The sequence below is a fragment of the Erythrolamprus reginae genome, chromosome 3 (genome assembly GCF_031021105.1).
Source record: "Erythrolamprus reginae isolate rEryReg1 chromosome 3, rEryReg1.hap1, whole genome shotgun sequence".
In the NCBI taxonomy this organism is placed as follows: Eukaryota; Metazoa; Chordata; class Lepidosauria; order Squamata; family Dipsadidae; genus Erythrolamprus; species Erythrolamprus reginae.
In genome coordinates this window covers 222,295,061-222,310,976 of record NC_091952.1, presented here as the reverse complement: position 1 = coordinate 222,310,976, position 15,916 = coordinate 222,295,061, and the positions used below count along the sequence as shown (strand labels likewise).

The 15,916-nt window shown below is 35.4% G+C and overlaps 1 protein-coding gene across 1 annotated transcript in view; it reads right to left on the bottom strand.

Moving 5' to 3' along the window:
* RALYL (RALY RNA binding protein like) overlaps positions 1-6,319 on the bottom strand; it is a 60,814-nt gene extending 54,495 nt beyond the window's left edge. The window contains exons 1-2 of the mRNA XM_070747989.1: positions 6,285-6,319; positions 2,471-2,503 (exon numbers count right to left, since the gene is read on the bottom strand). The gene's annotated coding sequence lies outside the window, so the exon portion shown is untranslated. The remainder of the gene's footprint in view (positions 1-2,470; positions 2,504-6,284) is intronic.
* Between the last annotated feature and the right edge of the window lie 9,597 nt (positions 6,320-15,916).

The following is a 15,916-nucleotide window of genomic DNA, read 5'->3' as shown; positions in this document are numbered from 1 at the left end:
AAAATGAAGATTCATTTCTCTTAGTGGCAGAGAATTAACGCTGAAACCCATTCAAAATGCAAAACTGATTTTCAAATACACAAAAGTGGACTGGTGCCTTCCTGACTATGTACAACTTATAACCAAATCCTTAATAGGTTATTCTTTAACCCACAAGAAGGTAAAGATGTCCACTTGGAGAAGGCATAAGCAAAATTAAGTGGTAAAAGTTGAAGATTCTTCTAGAACAATTTTATTCAAAAAGTTAAAGTATCTATTTGATGGCAATTATCTTTTTAAGTAAGGAGTGGAAAGAGTAAAATTGGAAGTGGTGGAAAATGTATTTAACTTCAATTTAGCTCACTTCAATTTAACATCTTTCCACTGCATCTGTTAGTGTATTTTTATCTGTCTGACTGTTGTTTGATCATTCTTAAGCATGGTTATTTTGAGGTCTACACCAGAAGCAGTTAAAATATATGTATAAAAGAAAATCCTAAAAACCACCCACTCTACCTCCACTGGTAATTACAGACTTTTTATACCATTAACAGATTTGACAATCTGCTTCATACAAAACTAAATTGGAGGATTATTTTTAGTGAGTTCTGGTCAGATTTTTCACTGAAAAGCTGTCTTTGAAATGTTTGTTGTTCAGAGGATCTTCTGCAAGAAAAGAGCTGCTACATGTCTTAGGACTTCTGTCCAAGGAAGGATGAGAATGCAGGTTCACAAAGATCCATTCTTCATATCCATAGACTATATCAAGCCACTACAGGTAGATATCAACTTAAGATCATTCATTTAGTGACTGTTCAGAGTTACAAGGGTGCTGAAAAACCTATGATTGACCCTTGCACTTAAAACTATTGTAGTGCCTCCTCCTCATGCAATTTCGGTGCTTGACAACCAGAATTTATGATAGCTGCAGTATCTTGGGATCATATGATTGCCTTTTTGTGATCTTCCCACCCAGCTTCTCAGAAGCAAAGTTAATGGGAAGGCCAGATTCACTTAACCACCACAATTTTATGACTTGTTATGCTGGTCATTAAGTGAATCAACACTTAAATTGCAGCAATTGAAATTTTCTGCAACATCACCATAAAATGCTGCAACTAGTTGTAAATGCAAGCTAATTGCCAAACATCTAAAACGTGGACATGTGACTGAGGAAGGGGCACACATTTTACAATGTCTGTAAGTGTGTTTTATGGCTTATTACATATCTTATGATACATCAAGGACTTAAGCCGTCTGCCCCAAATATTCTATATTTTTCTATTCAATACTGAAGATCTCCAAAAGTAAATAAAATACTATCGCTATTTATTTGAGTAGCTGAAAGCCACTGAAAGATGCAAAGTGCAAAGTTATACATATCGGGGGCAAAGAACCCCAATTATACCTACCAACTGATGGACCAAGCTTTCTGAGACAACCCAAGAAAGGGATCTTGGGGTTTTGGTGGGCAGTTCAATGAAGATGTCAACCCAGTGCGCAGCAGCAGTAAAAAAAAATTCCATGCTTGGCATGATTAGAAAGGGAATCGAAAATAGGTCGGCAAGTGTTGTATTGTCTCTGTACAAATCAATGGTGAGACCACACTTGGAGTACTGTGTACAGTTCTGGTGACCACACCTCAAGAAGGATATAATGGAACTGGAAAAGTTGCAAAAAGGGGCAACAAGTATGATCAAGGAAATGGAGCACCTCCCTTATGAAACCAGGTTGCAACGCCTTGGTCTCTTCAGCCTTGAAAGACGGTGTTTAAGAGGTGACTTGATCGAAGTGTATAAAATCAAATGCTCTACTATCATCCGAGTGCCAAAGAAGCCCACCATCAAGGAACTGAATTATTACAAACCAATTGCTCTAACATCTGTAGTTATGAAAATCGTGAAAACCATCTTCCCACTTGAAAACCATCACAGATCCCTGTTACACCCCCTGCAAATTGCTGTTAATATCCTGCACTACATCCTACAACATCTTGAATCTCCAAAGTCTAACGCAAGGGTCTTCACATCCTGAACCCAAACTGTTTTCAATTCCTACCCTCAACAACAATATAGAGCACTACACACCAGAACAACTAGACACCAGAACAATTTCCCCCGAAGGCCATCCCCCTGCTAAACAAATAATTCACTCAACACTGTCAAATTATTTACTAGGTCTGCATTGCTATTAATCTTCTAACCATTCCCATCACCTCTCTCCTCCCACTAATGATTGTATGACTGTAACTTGGTTGCTTGTATCTTTACAATTTACATTGACTGGTTCCTAATATGATTTGATTGCTTATTTGTATCTGTACTATCATTAAGTGTTGTATCTTATGATTCGTTGAACTTATCTTTCCTTTTATGCACACTAAGAGCATATGCACCAAAACAAATTCCTCGTGTATCTAATCACACTTGGCCAATAAAACATTCTATTCTCTTTTTTTTACGTAAAATTAAACCAAAATGTTATTACTCACCCAACAGAAAGGAAAGGTTCTTTTGATTCAAGTCTGTTAAATAAAATAACAAAACATAATTAAATTTGCTGAAAAAAATAATGGATAGTACATTGTATGTTGTAGCTACACAAGATAAAGACCTTACATTATCCAGAATTCAAGGTCTCACAAAGGCCCATATCCCAACAATTATCTTAACATTCTGGAGTGCGTGAGTGCATTTCTTCATTTCAGAACCATGATTTTGAAAGGAGCAGCTTATGTCTGGTTCCCTCACAAGAAATAAACCATTACCATTACTAGATCTGTCACTTCCAGGATCAGTGTATCGAATCAGCAGATAATTCTTCTCAAAAATATTCTGCTAGCCCTGGCTTGTCCATGGTACCATCTCAGTTGAAATTTGTGAAGTCCTTCTTTCCTCCCTTCCTCCCTTTCCCTGAAGAAACCACTTTCTTCCATAGAATGACAATTTGAGCTTTATCTTCTTGCTAGCAGAGGTACAAATAACCTTTTCTGTTGACTTGTTCCCTATGACCAAGAAAATCTAGAATCTTGTCATTAATTTCAAAGGATACATTGAAATGGTCTAATATTCTAATTTATCTCTTTGGGTTATTGTGAGGGTCAAAGAGGTTGCATAGGTCTTGAACTCTTTGGTGGAAAACGAAATATAAATAAATAACTTTTCCAGCAGATAATCAAACCAACAGTTTTAGATATATGTAATGAATATAAATGATAAGATTTGACTAGGCTGCTAATAAATGCAACTAGATATGTGTTTCCCTGAGAGAAAAAGAAGAGATACTTTATGTGTAATGGCTTGTGGATGAAACATTATAATTAAGAACAGTTTGAAATCCATTCTTATGAACTGAGATTCAATTTGCTCAAAATATGGCTGTCCTCAGTTTGACCTCTTTGAGTATAAATGGTTTCAAGAGATTTGTGGTGATACAGTAAATTATTTTTAAAAAAAATCTTAGGCAACACAATTAATCCATTGGCTTTTCATTTAAATTGATCTTTAAATTAGTAACTTGGTGCTGTGAAGCTAAAATAAAAATATTGAAGTCAAATGAAAGACTTTATACCCTTAGGATAATATTTACGCATGTAGGATGCATGGTAATTCAGAAACTCAACTTTCTCAGAATTCTTCATGAACAGCAATACTACATACTTTTCATGCAATTTTTACTTAGCTCCTTTTTAATATAGATCAGTGTTTCTCAACCTCAGCAACTTTTAGCTTTGTGGACTTCAACTCCCAGAATTCCCCAATAAGCATTAAAATCGGATTGAGAAACTGCACCAAACCATTAATTGCTAGAGTCTGCTTCAGATTTCTTTTGCTGTTTATTTTGGAACCAGATCGATAATTGCTTCTGGCTTTAAAACATATTTGCCTCTTCTTTTCTGGAGGAAAGAAACATACTCATCTGTATTTTATCCTGGCTCGATTCAGATCTGACCTCTGACTTTTTCAATTAACCATCTTCAGACCTGATCTTGTAGGGCTCTGGCAGCATCTTAGGGCGAAGCACAGCAGAATTGGGCAGAAACTGGGCGAGCTGGAATTTAACCATCAGTATCTTTCCCTGTTTTGTTGCCCTGTCCTTTATCTATGTAATGGATCATCTTTATCAAGCAATTCTCTGCCATTCTTTGTTTGGAACAATAATAACTGATTTAATAGACATTTCACCAATAATTATAACCATAATTATACTGGCCAGCATCCCTTTAGTACATGAGAACACTATATTGGAAAAAGAAATTATCTGGAGAATTATACAAGTACAGTGGTACCTCATCATACAAACTTAATTGGTTCCAGGAGGAAATTCGTAAGGTGAAAAGTTCGTAAGATGAAACAATGTTTCCCATAGGAATCAATGTAAAAGCAAATAATGCGTGCAAATCCTTCAGGAAAATCCCAAACTTTAGAAGGGAGGTGAACAGAGGGCAGGGAGGAGGAGCTAAAGGGGGCGGGTGGAAGAAGCAAGGCTAGATTAGATTAGATTAGATTTATTGGATTTATATGCCGCCCCTCTCCGCAAACTCGGGGCGGCTCACAACAGGCTAAAGGGTGAGTGGGAAGGAAGAAAGGCAAGGGGGGCGCCCCTCCCTTTTCTTTCTTAAAAAGACACCATTTCAGTGCCTTTGCAAGCATGCAAAATCTTTACTCCTCCAAGCTGCCCCTCCCTTTTCTTTCTTAAAAAGACACCGTTTCAGTGCCTTTGTAAGCATGCAAAATCTTTACTCCTCCAAGCTGCCCTTCCCTTTTCTTTCTTCAAAAAAGGGGGGGGGAAGAAACCCCTTCATCCCAGCAGCAGCTGCTTGGGTTCGTAAGGTGAAAATAGTTCGGAAGAAGATGCAAAAAAATCTTAAACACCGGGTTCGTATCTTGAAAAGTTCGTTAGAAGAGGAGTTCGTAAGACGAGGTACCACTGTATGTTATTTTATTTTCGCCCACTGGATGAATTAGTTTGTCTAAGTTATCAGTGCCTAATCCAATCTGGAAATCAGATGGATCCAAATATTCAATGGGTGAGAGACAAGATGGTGAAGGACCTTCATTATTTTATTGAAAAAGATGGAAGGGGCTACTTACAATATAAAGTCATGTGAGAGTTGATGAAATGATCTGATGCTAGGATGTTTATTGTGTTATAAGTTAGCAGATGCAGTCCTGAAAGTTTAATAAAATAGCTGCCGGGGAAGACTGTTTTGAAATATCCCTGACCTCAGAAGCCCACTGGTCAGCAGAGGTCTTCTTTGTACTGTATCTTGTCCTAAACTGTGAAACTTTTTAAAATATAAAATTGCATTGAAATAAATTGTTTCTGAGACTCAGTGACCCTGGGAACTTTAAGCAAATAGTACCTGTACCAAAAGCAGTTGTCTGGAGACCCAATAATTCATACGAGCTCTTAAATATTATTTCTTCTAAAATGAAAACTGCAAAACAGAGGTCTAGCAGGTGAAAGAAGTAGCTACTGGCAGTTAGTCACTATTTCTTGCCTAGCTAGCAAGTTGTCTAATACCTTTGAGGCATTCCTACTCATGACTAGGGTAAAATAGATAATAGTCTCCTATCAGGCAGTTCAAACTTATATAGAATTGACCTATCTCATAAAATGTTTGTGTAATGATCTGAAATTGCCTTGCCTTAAATATCTGAGGAACTCTATGTGTGGCTGCAATTCTGATAAATCTATCACACATAGATATTTCACTCAGGTAACAAGAAGTTGAAGCTTTAGGTAAGAGTCACAGTGTGCATTGGTTAGAATGCAGCATTGCCCACTACCAGGACTTTGATCCTGACTAGCTCAAGATTTTACTCAGTCTTCCATTCTTCCGAAGTCAATGAAATGGGGACCCAGATTGGAAATTTGCTGACTTTGTAGACTGCTTAGAGAGGGCTGAAAACCATTATGAAGTAATATGTAAGTCTAAATGTTATTGCGATTATTTGTGAAATGTATCTTTACTGCTTGAAACCAGCCAAACTCTAATTAGTTCTACAGAAATGTGAATGTTATTGCTTAATAAGAGGCTAAAGGAATGGTGCCAGTGGGCATCCCTGTATATGCGAATTAGGTGGAGAAGTCCTGAAAAAGGCTAAAAGAAACATGGGTTTTGGATTAAATATGAAACCAAGCTTCATTTTTTTTTATTTAAAAAAATGGTAAGCATTGGTACCTTTTATTTCCAGCAAGACTTCTCTGCCAAGGGGCAACTGAATGGTCAGATACCACGAAACATTCATCAAAAACTTGAAAAACATTTCATAGGTTTTTTAATCAATCTGGCAGCTTACCTGTATAGAGCAGAAAGTGGTCGCTTAGTTCCCAGCTTAGGTCTGTATGGTTTTGGCTCCCCTGCCATGTTAATGTCTGAAAAAATAAGCATGTTGCACACCTGAATTAAAATGGACTAGTGAGAAAGGGAGAGGGAGATCATATGTAGTAATGTATAACTTTGGAGAGAATATTATAGGAACAAGTTAGCTCTTCATTGCAGATTATCGCTTCAGTGTCTCACTCTCTATATTTTATCTGAAATACATGTTGTAATTCTCATTACCGTACTCATTTCTTTATGGATAGTTCTCTTTTTGTAACTATAATTGAAGCAGTATGTCTAATGGAGAGACTGGCATGTTCTCCCAGATATACTGTACTTCTGTGATAAAGTTCTGCTTATAGGGCAGGATTGCAGAGTCACAAAAAAAGTGCTTGTGTGTGAAGGAGGCAATCTAACCCAAGTCTTATAATGATACATCTCTGCCCAAAGTAATTTACAATCCTGTCAAAGTCTTTAGGGCATTGTCTGAAGAATGAAGCTGTATTAATCCTAAAGTTACATTTATCTGTAGTTAGGATAGCCTTACTCTTATACTAAATTGTCAAGATAATTTAATAGAAATTGACCATTATCTTACACAGTCATGGCAGGATTAAAGTCCAATTATTGTTTTCTGCAAATGCTAAATCTTATCTTATATACCTCTGATATATATTATTGTCTCTATTATTTAAGAGTTTCACTATTCAAATGCATCCCAACAATTCTATAGCTTCTGTAACTAAATTTGGTTGGCACTAATCCATTATTAAAAATAACCACGTACATTTTCAATTTCCATCAATTAGCAACTATAACTTCCTCTTTGAGGTGCCACTTACATGGGAAATGTTATTCAGATATAGGAAATTATTTAAAAGCATACTACAAAGAACAGTTTTAGTGCTCAGCCATTTTCAGTCACACAGGTGTCCGTTTATTAAAGACAATTGTTTTGGAAAAGCCAATTATCTTGAGTGCTTTATATTTTAGCTCTTACTATCTATTTGCATATAGCTGCAATAATTCATACTTACTTGAAATTTAAGGATGTTTTTTCTCTGATTACTGCCAGGATAGCTTTCCCCAGATTACATGAAATATTTATCAATGAACTAAATACAACTTAATTTCTTCTCTAGAAGGAAGCAATAATTTCTGTTTGAGAAATCATGTTATTTCAGATACTGGATTAATTCAATAATCTGAATTATCCTACTGTATTAACTCTGCTTCAAAAAAAAAAGCACATTGTCCTGGAAATAAAGAAGATTAAGTCTGGCCCAGAATTTATTTTTCAGAAGAGAGAATGGGGCTACACAAGAAAGGGTCTCCATTCAAATTATGATTCAGTTCCTGAAATGAGTATACTGATCAATATATAGATCTAAATCTCTGTAGTAGAGTGATTTGAACCCGAATAACTCCTTCACACACTATGATTTCCACCCCAAGAATTATGCAAGTATTTTTTGTTTTCTTATTCTTTCAATTTACATAGCTATTGATTTCATAAATATCTATGAAAAATGTACATAAGACCCAATTAAACATGACAATGAGAGTTCAAATGAAGTTTGTATTGATAATCCTACAAATGTGTTGAACTTTAATTCCTAAAAAGCTAATTGAATATCAATAGTCTTGAGTGATTCACAATGTAGTGTAGTGATTAAGATGTTGAATTAAGATTAAGGAATCAAATTCATCTTCACCCAGGGGGAAAAAAACACTTGGGTAATCAATCACTCTCAGTGCATCCTAGGTCACAGAGTAGAAGCAAAATGAATATCTGTATAAGCTGCTTTATGCACCAAAGCTTTGAGATAGGGTGAGATATGGGTTACTGCTGTAGAAATGACTAGTAGTTACCATTTTCTGTAAGTAAAAAGTTGATACTGAAACTCTTATTCCTAATGACTCAAGTGCTTTCAAAGTTTTGGGTGGTTAAAATGTTTCCTGAAATAACTTTAAAACGTTATTCTGAAAAAAATAACAATTATAATTAATATAATACATAAAGCACAATGACAGCTTTTGGCATTTATCATCTCTTGTAAATCTCTTTGTAAATTTTAGCCATTTCCAATATTCAGGAATTTTCTTGTATATAGGTGAAACCTGAAAGTATTGAATTACAATTTGCAATTCAATAACTGCAGGAGGTGTCAAATCATGTCAAATGTCAATTCCTTTCTTAAAATTTAATCATAGCTGGCTATACTGCTTATCTTTTACTATCTGTTATATTTTCTTCAAGAAAGATTACCACTAGAAATAGAAGATACAGGAAACATATAAGATATCAACAGTCAACTCTTTCGTTTTGGAAAGTGCATTACAATTTTGGTTCTATTGTCCAGGGTTTTTAAAAATAGCCATTTAGGATATTTTTATTTATAGGAATACTTGGTTTATAAATGAATTTCTACTTTGGATTTTGAATGCTGAGTTTTCCATTTTAACTTTAATAGTGCACTTTGGTTTCTGATTGTTTTTATTGATTTTTCTTTTTTACATTTTTAGTCCCTAATTTTCAGTTGCAATGGCAAACATATGTTGCGGCTGATCTGACAGAGTAGAAATTAGAGTAGAAGCAATCAATAATATTAAAACACAATGGATCTAGCACAGGGGTTGGCAAACTTAAACATTCAAAGAGCCAATTTTACCCGTTTCCCACAGGAAAAAAAACCACAGGAGCCACAAAACCTAGGTGGGCATGGCCAAGTTGACATCACTCACTCCCACCCATTCACATGACCCTCTAGCCACGCCTACCCAGCCGTCAGTAGGAGAGAGAATTGGGATCCTCAAAACCATTTTCTCTCTCTCTCTCCCATCTATGTCTCTCTCCCCTTCTGTCTCTGTATCTCTCTCCTCCCTTCCTCTCTATCTCCCCCCCTTTCTGTATCTCTCCCCCTCTCTCTGCATCTCTATATGGCTCTCTCTCTCTTTCCTCTTCTATCTCCCCCCCTCATTATCTCTTTCCCCCTCTTTGTATCTCTGTGTCTGTATGTCTCTCCCCCTTCTTTCTCTGTCTGTATCTCTTTTTGTTTCTCCCCTCTCCCCCTTTCTTCCCCCTTCTCTCTATATCTCTATCCCCCCCCCCGCTGTATCGTTCTCTCCCCCTCTACCTTTTTCTCACTCCTCTTCCAGCACACTCTATAGAAACCAGCCCTCCTTTACAATATTTAATTTAATTTATTGTATTTCTATGCTGCCCAACTCCCGAAGGACTCTATAACTTATAACAGTTCATTTAGTGACCATTCAAAGTTACAACAGCACTGAAAAAAGTGATTTATGACTGTTTTTCACACTTAAGTCTGTTGTAGCACCCCCACATGATCAAAATTCAGATCCTTAGCAACTAACTCATATTTATGAAAGTTGCAATGTCCAGAGGTCATATGATTCCTTTTTGTAACCTTCTGACAAACAAAATAAAAGGGAACACAATATTCGTTTAACAGCATCACTTGACTGCAGTGATTTACTTAAGAACTGTGGCAAGAAAAATCATAAAATTTTGGGAAGAAATTCACTTAACTGTCTTAGTAACATAAATTTCCGACTCAATTGCAGTCATAAGTCAAGGATTACCTGTACTGATCCCATGCCAGAGCCTCCAAATTTTCTGAAGGTATATTTATCAAATGTGAAACTATTCTAGGAATATACACCTTGTTTCACTTCCCTGGCTAAGCAACTTTAAAGGCCTATGGATAGTAAAAAGAAGGCTAACAGTTCATAAAGAAAGCAAAATGAAATATCGTTCTGAACATTAATAACAGTCCTCAAATAAATTATACCGATATTATAAAATGAGATGCAAATATATTCTAACAATCTCAGTAGATGAGATGTCTAGCAAATAAGACATGGGAATATGTTATATCTTTTGTGAAGAAAAGAAATAGTCACTTATGCACATGAATGAAAACGATAACAGCTCAGGTTTTTAGATTTCGGAATAGTACAGAAACTATGAATTGTAATACACTCTTGATACATTAAGACAGCTGGATTTTGTCAGGCACAAAAGTTAATTAAAATCTTCCTTGTTTTCAGCTTCAAGCAGAAGTAATTATTACTTTAATCAAGTGACTTCTGCAGTAATTTAAGTATGCAACAAAAAATCATAATGCAAATTCATAATGTGAACTGTACTCTGGTAGTTGTACAAATACCAGAAAGCTGTAAAACAAGACTGAATGTGTATAATTTTAGAAGAATTGTGTGTGTGTGTACATACATATTATATAGTAGATAATATATATTTTTGTGTGCCTGTGTGTAATATGTATGTACACATATGGCATATATACATAGAATTAAATAGTGTATTTTCAATGTTCAGTAATAGTAAGGGAAATTGTATCTCTTTGAGGCAAGGAGAGACCAGGCACCCTAACCCTAATCCAAACCCTTGATATGAGTGACGTCAAGTTGGTCATCTTTAAGCCAGTCACATGACCTTTAAGCCACCCTAGGTCATACAATCATCAAGCCACTTCCATCTGGTCACATGGCCAGCAAGCCCACAGTGTGGTAGTAAAAATATTTGCAGCCTTTCACTGCCCGCTCCCTATTCAATTCAAATGAAATTGAATTGGTATCTACCTGGGATTGCCCAGTTCCATTGAATTAAACAGTATTTACAAAGCAGTTTTAAACGATCAGTGAGCAAGGAGGCAATTCTACGGAACAGCCCAGTTATTTTAAGACGTGCTCTTAGTGGGATGGGATGTTTGTCTATTACCACCATTCCCTTCCGACTGTTCCCTGCGCACACACACCCCGCGACTTTAAGCTTTTTGTTTCACTTCAGGCTCACAAGCAAGCAGCAACTCTCAGGAACTCTACAGCAGCTAACTCTTTCCTTCTCCCCTCCAAAGCTTCGCTTCCCGCTTGCTTGAAAGTATCTACTGATTGGTTGTTGTGGTGAAACTGGATTGACAGGGCATGTTTGACCTTTTCTCTCGCCTCCTCACTTTGCTACCTAATCTAGTATGCCCTACAGAGCAGCTCTACAAATTCCTTCTTCTTTTGCTTGTGTTTGCCTAAACCAGAGGTTGGAAAATTTAAATAGCGACACATGCGCAGTGCCGGAAATTCGGCTTCTGTGGAAGAGCCATACTTAAATGGCCAAAGAGCCAGTTTGGCTCACGAGCCGCAGTTTGCTGACCTCTGGTTTAGGTGAACACAAGCAAAAGAAGAATTTGTACAGATGCTCTATAGGGCATACTAGATTAGGTATTCAAGCAATTTGCATAAGGTCATTTTAAATATTCCACTGTAAGTATTCCACATTGTCTGGATTACATCAGAAGTTATCTTTGACAACTTCATTTATAAAATATTGTAGAACTGTATTTCTAATAAAGTAAAAGTAAAAAAAAATTAAGATAAAAATATAGGAACTAAGAAAAGTGTGAGTAAAGAAAAGAAAATTTTGATTTCTGCCCTTCTGTTGACTAATTGCCATCTTACACTTTCACTTGCTTTTTTAACTCTTTTGAATCCCCAACCGACAAAGAAATTCCAATCTAATGTCCTTGGACAATTGAAGAATTGTTTATCAGCCTAGCCTTGGCTGAGTTTCAGGACAGAAGCTTCATTACCAGTTTCTTGGAACAGCTGTCTAGAGAAATCCTTCTAAACCCAGGCAACTCTTAAAATTAGCAGAAATGACCATGCTGACTGAGGAATTCTGGGAACCAAAATTGCTCTATCAGAAATTTAGTCAGGATGGGTAAAACTGATCTGGAATAAAAACCACAGCAAAAGGGCATGGATGACTATAGTGAAACATACATTTATTATAATGGTACTATCGCATACAATGTCCAGAAAGAGAAGCCAATAATTCCCCAAAGGTAAACTGTTTTATATGAAAATCAATAACAGATAGTTTCCTCCTCATTCCCTCCATGGAATAGTACTTTGCAAGCAAATTAACAAAGGAGAAAAGCTGCATCATTTTCACCTTTGGCGAAGCACAAATCGTGACATTTAAAGAAAATTGCAGAATGTTCTTAATGCTTAGGGAGGGAAATTATAAGATTTCAATGTTATAGGCAAAAAAAAAAAGGCTTGACAATCCATTATTTATTATTTCTTTATTATTAAAGTTAGGATAAACAAATGAGTTTTTGAATGAAACCATACTATTCAAAACAATAAATGCAGAAGACCATTTCATAGAATGTGCAAGTAATGGGAAGCATCTGGCCCAGTTTAATCTTAAAGACTAGGAAAGCATAGGGAAATTTGATCCAAAGAGGAAACTTTGATTTCTCAAAGTTGCTACACCCACATTTCAAATGAATTATGGAATAGAAAGTTGACTACATCATTTACTTGAAGACTAGTACCGGTAAAAATCCTAAGGAGAAAGAAAAGTGAAAAAGACTAGACTGCCACAATGAATACATACACTGCCTGAAAATAGTTTGCCAACTCAGTTGATTAAGAATATGGTAGAAAGGTATTCAGCTGGAAAATTGTGGCACAAACACAGTTTATCTTTATCTTTCCCTACCTCTCTCTTTCTTTTGCTTTGGTGTTTATATTTACCAACATCTGTGTGAGCACAAGTTTAAATAATGTTTTTGATAAAAAATATAATCTCATGTTCATGAAGTATAATGAGGAGATGTAAAGAAAAATATTCTATTCTACAAGGCTATAAATCTTCCATGTTTGCTTGGGAGATCTTTCCTCAAATGCCCTTTAGCAATGAGTCTGAAACTAAGATGCCTATGCTTTTTTCCTCAGTAGGAACCATATCTTTAAAATAGGCTGCAATCAGGCAGATCTATGACAGCATACAGTGGTACCTTCCAGATGTTAGTAAGGATTCACTTTATAGGGGAGATGGGCGGCATGAAAATTTAATAAACATTTTAAAATAGGTATATCCAAAAGACTATTGTGGTGTCTGCTTTTATCCACCATCATCATCTTCCTCCATCTTCTTCAGTGACAAAACTATGTTGTCTCCAATCTTTAGTCAAAAAGGGTAGGGTTTTTAATTTTATTTTTTAAAAGTAAGAAGACTAAATTCAGAATGAACTAAATTTCAGAAGGTCATTTTCAATGACAAAGAATTGTCTGATCATAATTTTAGCTGCCCCCATATTGTGGCAGGTGTACAAATAGACTATATCTTTTAAGGCTGTCACCTCTGAATCCTTACAATTTCTGTAAGAAAGCTACTGTCCTCCAGTAACTGTGAAAAATCCTAAGAATATCCACAGGGCAGATTATTTAAACAAAATCTACATCTAGGAACATTTTCCTTGTAAACTATGTGATCCAGACCTATTCATACTTTTAATAGATCCCTTAATTAATTTGAAAGATGGCTATGGGACAAATTTTACCAATGACAAATTCCCATTTAATTCCATTTTCATGGTTATCTCCCTGAAGTCTGCATTGCTTTTTCATGCCAAATAGAAATGCTTAAATTGTGACGATTTTATTGCTCCAACTAATTTAGCTGTTAAATTTTCAGCATGCTGTATGTTTACTATTTTTATCGAACAAACCGTTGTGAGATCATTTACATTGATGGGTGGCATTGAAAACTAAGATTGGCCTGACAAAAGTATATCACCACATTTCAAATTTTCTTAATTATTTTTAATTGAATTAAATTAGTTGTGTATTTTTAAAACGGACTAATTTCCTGCCCTTTAAAGAAGCTACGGAATCTGTATAATCTCTTTGCCCCTGTATAAATCTCTTTAAATTATCTACTACAACAGATAGTGCTACATTTCCCATCTTTCTTATTACATTCTGTGAATAAAATGCACCTTTGAAAATATATATGACGGACAAGCATTACATTATTTCAAGTGCCTCAGATATGCAGAAAGTGTCTCAAAAATATTAAAACATTAGAGTTAATAGTAATTAAAAAAGAAACAGGAAGTTATCAGTCAACATTAAAAGATATTTAAGGAATCCCAGTGATTAATAAAAGTTCCTAAATGATTTCCATTCTCCCAGGCACACATACACTCATTGCCCAAACATAGCTCTCTAGTTATTTTAGATTAGAATATAGGTCCAATAAACCTATAATGGCCAACATTGTCAAGTATTGTATGAATTGCAGTCCAATATATCTGTGGATATCAAGATATATGATAAGAGCAAGAAATCAAGAATTTTGAGCTTGTATTGTATTGTATTAGCAGGAATGTCAACCGGAAAGATGAAAGAAAAGTTGAACCAGAAATCAAGAACCTACTGATTATTATTATTAAGATATTCAACTAAACCTATGTTAATATGTTTGTTTGCCATTCCAATACAAATCATGAAAGTAAATAACAATCAACTAATCAATAACAATATAGAGAAGCTCGGCAATTGTATATCTTGCATATGTTCACCATTTCTGAACATTTATAGTAGGCTACCAATTTCTGCTTGAGAACTAGAAATGCAAGTTTGATGAAAAGTTGCCATAATGTTCACATTATAGAGAATGCTTACAATTTAATTTCTGCTGCATCTATCGGATGTAAGAGATTTTTGACCCTCTTTAATCAATAACATTTCAATAGCAATCTGTTTAAGGGTTTGTAGTCCCTTACTTGTTATTCATGTAAGGAAATCATTCTTTGCATTTCCATTTAAGCAATCTGCTATATGATGGCTTGATAACCCACATCTATATTCATAACATTTGATTCCATTTTATCTTTCAGTTGTTTCCTGGACCTAAATCAGCAGGTCACTTCCAGAGAAGTTGTTTGTCCTCATTTTAATACCAGTTTGGGTTTCTATCTAATTTTGTGTGTGTATGAAGTCTGACTATATGACTGATTTTAGTGTATAGCTTTTGTCAAATATACCCTGATACAATTTCTATATTATTACTCAAGTTAGATGTTAGATTGATCCAACATTATGATTCAAATGATACCAAATGGCTTTCTTCCAATAGCCCCATAATTTCTTTACAAAATAAGCTGGCCCTTAAAGAGTGAACAAATGAAGAAAATAAAGCTCTTGTACCAAAGAAACATATTGTATGTAAGTCAAAATTGTCTTTGCAGGGTTTTAATTCTATTCCACTTTCAGCATCTAGATTCTCTTAGTGTGGTACCATAACATTTTAAGATAGATGCTACAGAAAAGCTTGGTATTATTCAGTGCAAAGACAGGGATCAGCAGTGTGGCCAGTCTCAAAGTTTAACCTGCTGCTGGCAATGTGAAAAAGATTAATGATCTTTAAAAGTGCATGATTTCCCCACAAGAGTCCTTTTGTTGTTGTTGAATAGAGCAGAAAAATGCATTTATTTCATGATCAGTAGCACTTTCTGCTACTTGGAAAAGCATTTATAAAAATAAATGATTTAAAAGTAGACAATTTTTAAACAGAAGATGCTCACTTATATTCATCATACATTGGTAGCCACTTGTCTTTCCGCCTAAAATTTCTGTTTCCTTGTTAACTGTTTACAAAATTATCCCACTTCAGTTACATCATTTCTGTTAAGAGTTGATGAAGGGACATCCTGGTGAACTCAATGGTAAAACTTGATTTTGATAGCACAACTGATTTTAATTTTAGCAATA